This window comes from Pongo abelii, chromosome 15 (assembly GCF_028885655.2).
Source record: "Pongo abelii isolate AG06213 chromosome 15, NHGRI_mPonAbe1-v2.0_pri, whole genome shotgun sequence".
Lineage (NCBI taxonomy): Eukaryota > Metazoa > Chordata > Mammalia > Primates > Hominidae > Pongo > Pongo abelii.
In genome coordinates this window covers 62,889,229-62,896,553 of record NC_072000.2, presented here as the reverse complement: position 1 = coordinate 62,896,553, position 7,325 = coordinate 62,889,229, and the positions used below count along the sequence as shown (strand labels likewise).

Below are 7,325 nucleotides of genomic sequence, written 5' to 3'. Positions count from 1 at the left end.
GGGAGGGGGCTCACTGCCTCTGTGTTACACTTTGCTGGATGGGTCCCTAAACAGTATGTCACTGAGCCCTAATTTGTCACAGAACATAACGGCATGATTTTTACTTGCAGCTCTCTCTCTGCTCCAGGCCCAAACATGCTTCCAGGAGCTAAGCTATGATTCAAATCTCATAACAGCCCTAGGGCTAGACTCAGTCTTTCTCTTTCCCTCTGACAAGTAAGGCTTTGATAGAAAAGTCCTTGCTCCCTAGGGGTATTTCTCACAAGATCTCCTTAGCCCCTGCAAATAGACAGGGAAACCCATTGTTATGAATACAAGTAAGCCTCAGCTGAGGTCCTCACTACAGTAGGCGGCTACTCAAACATTCCCTTGGAGGTGATCTGACATTACCTATGAAATAAAATCATCTCAATTGGAGCAACAAACATGTCTCACGTGATAAAGAACAAAGAGATTTTGATTCAGGAGACAGAAGACCACCAGAGCAAGCAAATAGGGGAAGGCAAGGAGAACAGAAAAGGAAAAACCCAAAGAGGAAATATGGGGCAATGGGCTTGTGCTAGCACAGGGCTTCCCAGTGATGTAGCTGGCAAGGGTCAGGAGCAGCTTTTCATTCCTCGCAATGATACATTGATCACCACCAGTTAGACCAAGACCCAGCCTCCAATCCAAAGCACTTTGCACGAAGTGTGCATAAATGCTCTGTGACCTGCTTGTGACTGTAATCTAGGAAAGCCAGAAGAGGAGTAATGACAGGGTAAAGAAAATTCATTATGCTATTTACCCCCTCAGGCTCAAAGCTCCGGCTATTGGATTTTGCTGATCATAACAGGCTGTTGTATGGTGTTGGGGATGGCTGCAGCCTGCCAACATTTGGACGTTTCTGTGGGTTTAATTATTCTCTGGTAATAACTTCTCCCTATTTCTATGAAGAACAGATGAGCAGCAATACTAGCCCAGGGTCCTGTGTACTATGCAGGAGACAGATACAGCTTTTTGCAAACACGGTTTATGAATGTCATATCTACATTTTGATGTACCCACTGTAAAGTTGTAATACCAATAATAACGGTCTTTCCATTACAGATATTTAAATAAATTTTTTCCATGTGAAGCAGAAGTAATTATTATCAATATTTGGGTGAACTAGAATGCTGGTGACAGCTCCAACAGCTGCATTCAGCCTTGGCTCAGTAACAAAACACAGAAAGCTCCCCAGTGAGAAACAAGGCAGGGTTTGATAAATTCCATTCAGCTCTTCAGTTACAGATTATTAAAAGATGAATTATAAAATTGGCACAATAATAGCCATGCACATTCTTTCTGGCCAGCATCATCCCCAAGGCTCTGATAATCACAGTGGAATCTTTAAATCAGAGGACAATTCAGGTCTAACTCAAACAGACAGTGTTTGTAAAGCTGCCATGCGCCATTAGCACATGTACTTCCCTGAGCAATTGTTCGATTACTTACCACAGACAACCACACGCGGTTGCTGATGAGACAAAGACAGCACGAGATGGCATAAGGGTCTGAGCATCACCTTTTTCTGGTCCATGGGACAGGACTCAAGAGATGGAGGCAGACAGACAATGCTTTCAACATTTTTAAGCAGAGGCCTTGGACTGAGGGCAGTGTCCTGCATGCTTTCCTCACCAAACAAAGGGTTTTGGCAGTATGTTCTTGTGGATTCTAAGAGGAATTCAGCAAAATATATGTAATCTATTAGGACACTGAATATTTCCAGTGCAATACACTAAATATCTGTTCCCTTTCAGATTGCCTGTATTAGAGTTCTCTGCAGAAACGAAACCAATCATATCTAATGTTATATTTATATATATCATACATACATATAGAATATATACATATATGCTCATATATATCATATACATATATTTAGACAGAAAAAGAGAGACACGTATATTTGTTTTAAGGAATTGTCTCATGAAATTCTGGGGGCTGGCAAGTCCAAAATCTGCAGAGCAGTCTGATAGGCTAGCAATTCAATAAGAGTAGATGTTGTGGTCTGGAGTCTGAAATCTGCAGGCCAGGCCAGCGGTGAGGAGACTCACGCAGGGTTTCCATAGGAGAACAATATAAAGATAGGTTCTCTTATCATCAGCCATAAAGTCCCAAAGTCTGGGCTGAGAAGTTGGACTGTGGTTTATCGGACATATCTGTAATAACTGGCCTTCAAAATTCAAAGAGAATTTCTGTCTGACCTCAGTTGTGACTATTTCCAAGTTGAGAAGCTGTGGTCTGAAAAAGTTAACTGGAGAGGTTGACTGTACTTTTTATAGAGAAAAAAAAGGTTACTACATCCTAGAAAAATCTCCCCTATTTTTCACCTAAAATGGTAAAAAGAACAAGAACAGAATTTTGATAAACACATAAAAAAATTATTGTAAGAGTCTTTGCACTCAAATCCTGGTTTGTTGCTATCACTGAAGAATAAGGATAGTATCCTTCTTATTCTCCACTTTATCCCAGTTCCTAGCAGAATTTTTGGCACATAGTAAATGCTCAATAAATATTTATTAAAAGAATAGGCTCCACAGATTGAAGGCATGAATAATGTTTTAGTATATTCATCCAAAATTTAGGAAAATGAAATTCATTCCATTTGTCAATTACAGTTTAAGGAGATTATCTAGCAGGAGGCAGCTTTCTTGAAATAAGATTCCAGACAGAAATCTATCTGTCGACTAATGATACAGATATTAAGAACTAAGAAGTCTCTAAAAAAGTTGCTAAGTCCAACCTCCTGCCTGTGTAGAGAAGCAGCTGAAGTGCCATTATCTGCTTACACTGCAGGACAAGAGTCCTTCATCTCCTTCTGTTCTCCACCTTCAGAATCTGTTAGGAAAGCATATCTTCTCACCATGAAGCAAACAGACCCTCATACTGTTTAGACAATAAGACATCCTGCTGGTCAAATTCTTCCCCCAGCATTCAAAATGTTTCTAGACGTATACACTACTTTCTTGATGCAAGTCCATAGTTCATGTAATGCAAACAGTGGAGTTAAAATAAACATAGTACAGTTGAAAACTCAATCACTTGAATAATCATTCTTTTTAAATTCTTAATAATTAGACCAGAATTGAGCTGAGGCTTATATCTTTAACATCTATGGCAAAAGAAGCTGTTTAAGCAAATATCTATTATAAATAAGCATATGTATTATATTAAGATTATAACAAGCCATATTAATCCTACTTGTGAGAACTAAATTTTTAAATACTTTTATAGTGATTAGTGGTTATTTGCACATTAAAGGATTTAGGCTTTTAAAAAATGAGTCATATATTTATTAAAGCATACCTAACTCAATTTCTTCATCAATGCTTCGCTGTATTCTTCTAATGTTGTTTCCTTTAATGATGTACTTAAAAAAAAAAAGCTGGCTGGGTGCAGTGGCTCACTCTGTAATCTCAACACTTTGGGAGGCTAAGGCAGGCAGATCATGAGGTTGGGAGCTCGAGACCCTCCCGGCCAACATGGTGAAAGCCCGTCTCTACTAAAATACAAAAAATTAGCCGGGTGTGATGGTGCGCGCCTGTAGTCCCAGCTACTCGGGAGGCTGAGGCAGGGGAATCGCTTGAACCCTGGAGGCGGAGATTGCAGTGAGCCAAGATCGCGCCACTGCATACTGCACTCCAGCCTGGTGACAGAGCAAGAGTCCATCTCAAAAAAAAAAAAGCTAATGTAGTTAGTTTTAAAATATTCTATGATATTTCACTTTTATAGTAGTTTAACTTCATCTAAATTTGTGAGGTTTTGGAAATGTTGAAGAAAATGAACACAAACAATACCTCATAAATTAAAAATGTGAGATCTAAAAAAAAAAATGTTGCCTCTAGCCCAAGGAAAAAAAAGAAAAATAGAATGCTTCCTCCACCAAAACATACCACCCTTCACAAGCATCTATTCATGTCCTTGTCCTTTAATGTGACCAACACTTCAGGGTGGAAATAGTTGACTGAGTGACACAATGGAGAGAAGGCAAAATAAAGAAAGTGTTTGGGTTTTTTGCTTATTATCTGTATTCTGACATTTGTCTAGTTTGTCAGCTGTTCACTTTATGGGATTTAAATCCTAAATTACAAAATCATAGAAAAGAAAACATGAGCCAGACTGTGTCTCTGTCAGCAGGGACAGATGGGTTTCTATCTTGGTCTTAGATTCCCTAGAAAATATTTCCTATCATGTTATATAACACTTATTTTACATATACTTATTACACCTCTTCCCTGCAGAAACTCAAACTTCTACTACACTTACAAAAATGTTTTTCTTATTTGTAAGTTACACTGAAGACACCTGATCAGCCACCTCCAGAGTGACTCATTTCTAAATTCACACTCTCAGTAAGTGTTTATTTTGTCACCTGCTATCTGCCAAGCACTGAAGCACAGAAAGAAAATAAGGCAGCCCCCAGCCTAAGAAACTTACCTGTGAAGGAAACAGGCCTGTAACAAGTCAAGTGAATGCCACTTTATCAGGCAAACAACAGAGGTGGGTAAAAAGGAGGACCAGCCAACTCTCTCTGGGCACTGAAGAAGGCCATCTGGAAAAAAACGACAGCTCATCTGGCTCTCTGAAAGATGAGGAGATATTCTCTGAAGCGGATAGGAGAGAAAGGCATTCCAGACAAGAATGGCCTTGTGGAAGCATGGGGAGGAGAAAACAGTGGGAAAATGATGAGTAGGTCATTATCATCAGCAAACAGTAGCATGAAGAAAGGGTAAATGCTGGAAAGGCAAACTAAAAACAAATCATGAAGGATTTTTTTTGCCCAGAATAATCCTGATTCTTATTGTTCAGGCCAATGGCTTTTAATAGAGAAAAACTGCTTAAGAAATCTTCAATAAATAGATAAAAACTACGCCCCTTCTTCCTAGAAAACATACATTTTATATAAAATGTCCTCCCCAAACACACTCAGGCCTTCAGCCTCTCCACTACCCAAACACACTATCCTTTGTTACTTCATGTTCCTTGCATGTCCATCTGGAGCAGGATCCCCAAAGATCGGGATCCCTATTCAAACCTTGAAACAGAAAATTGAATATGAGCTGGAGAGTCCCAAGAGATTGGCTTCATAGCTTAGACTCCACTTTGTCCTCTTCTGCAGTCCAACTTCCCAGTGCAATCTGTTTTTCCCACATTTCCCTTTTCCTTCCTACAGCTATACATGGAGAAGCCTTCAAATTTCGAAAGAACTTTTTCTTTGAAACCTGTTCTTCCTCCTTTCTTTCCAACTTTAGTTAGTAATGATCGCTACCACCAATGTTTGTGGTGTGTTGCAGAGTGTGGTTGCTAACTTAAATATAACTAGTGGCCCATGACATTTTATCCAATTATCTGAGCCCATGATAGAAATTTAAACAGATACTTGTGTTCTCCTGAGGGAGTAACAAATCCTTGACATCCATATGCAAGTTAAAAAGTAGATATTCTCCATGGTTCTTACCCCTGCTCAGCCTTATGCTGCTTCAAACATCTCAAAGAAATCTCAAGAAAATGTGCTAGCTGAAGCCCTGAAGGCAGATAAGGCAAACTCATTCTTGGATTAAGCGTGGATATCTGTCAAAATAAACACTGCCCCTTCAGGGTAGGAAAAGTCCATGTGCTACCAAGAGACTGGTTGGTCTTCTCAAGTGATAGTCTCTGTTTCTGGCAGTTGAACATGTGCTGTGGCAGTGTCGATCCGCTGTGGTAAGTGGGACTTCTTAATGTTAAGCTCATGCATAACCTCTCTCTACCACCCTGATGGCTCTATTCACCAGCCTTGGTCTTTAGTTCTTAAAAACTAACGTTCTTACCGCTGAGGTTGAGAAGCCCTGGGCCAGAGCAATACACTTGGCCTCTCAGTTTCCACAACTGTATAATAGGGTCTTTTACTTTGTACATGTTGAGTGCTGTAAGTGCAATAACGTCCCTGTCCCCATGAAGGCTACACTCTTTAATGGGAGTAATAATATCACCTATTTCAGAGGGTTATGGAGCTTATAGGAGTTAATAAATGTTAGGCATTTATGCTATGTACTTTCAAACAGTACATGGCATACAGTAAGCCACAATATAATTTAAGTTATTCTTCTGAAGCAATTATGACAGCACCTATCACATAGTATATGCTCATTAAAATGCAATTGCTATGACTATTAAACATAGATGAGTCAATATTAGTCAAAAGTTTGCTCCCTGAGTACCATTCACCTCCTGTGCCTGCTGTTTGTTCTCAACTTCCACTGAGGGTCTAGAGGTGTTCCACAGCTTCTGTCAGTTCACAGGGATGAGAAATCAGATAGAAAAATCAACTCAAGATGGATTAAAGACTTAACTGTAAGACCTGAAACTATAAAAATACTAGAAGAAAATTCTTCCAGACATTGGTCTAGGCAAAGAATTCATGACTAAAGCCTCAAAAGCACAGGCAGCAAAAATTAAAATAGAAAGTTGAGACTTACTTAAGCTAAAAAGCTTCTGCACAGCCAAAGAAATAATCAACAGAGTGAACAACCTGCAGAATGAGAGAAAATATTTGCAAATTATGCATCCAACAGAAGACTAATATCCAGAATTTATAAAACTCAAACAATTCAACAAAAAAAACTCACAAATAATTCCATTAAAAATTGGGCAAAGGACATGAATAGATATTTTTCAAAAGAAGACATACATATGGCCAACAGGCTTCTGAAAAAAAAAAAGCTCATCATTAATCATCAGAAAAATGCAAATTGAAACCACAATGAGATATCTTACACCAGTCAGAATAGCTATTATTAAAAAGACAAAAAATAACAGATGTTGGCGAAGATGTAGAGAAAACAAAATATACTGTTAGTAGGAATGTAAATTAGTATAACTTCTATGGAAAAAAGTACGGAGATTTCTCAAAGAACTAAAAATAGAACTACTATGCAATCCAGCAATCCCACTACTAGGTATCTACCCAAAGGAAAAGAAATCATTATATCAAAAAGATACTTGAATTTATATGTCTATTGCAGCACTATTCACAATAGCAAAGATATAGAATCAACCTAAGTGCCATCAACAGATGATTGGATAAAGAACATGTGGTATATATACACAATGGAGTACTATTCATCCATAAAAAAGATCAAAATCATGTCTTTTGCAGTAATATGAATGCAACTGGGGGCCATTATCTGAAGTGAAGCAAGTCAGACGGAGAAAGACAAATAGCACATGTTCTCACTTGTAAGTAGAAGCTAAATAATGTGTATGCATGGAATAGAGTGTGGACTGATAGACAATGGAGACTCAGAAGGGTGAGGGAGTAGGAA

General features: G+C 38.7%; 1 long non-coding RNA gene across 1 annotated transcript; it reads right to left on the bottom strand.

Annotated features, from left to right (window-relative positions):
- Positions 1–494: 494 nt before the first annotated feature.
- On the bottom strand, positions 495–6,654 carry LOC134759974 (uncharacterized). Its single transcript, XR_010136877.1, has 3 exons — positions 6,480–6,654; positions 4,459–4,667; positions 495–1,692 (listed from the first exon to the last, which is right to left on the bottom strand). It is a non-coding gene; the product is annotated as an uncharacterized LOC134759974 (long non-coding RNA).
- Positions 6,655–7,325: the final 671 nt, after the last annotated feature.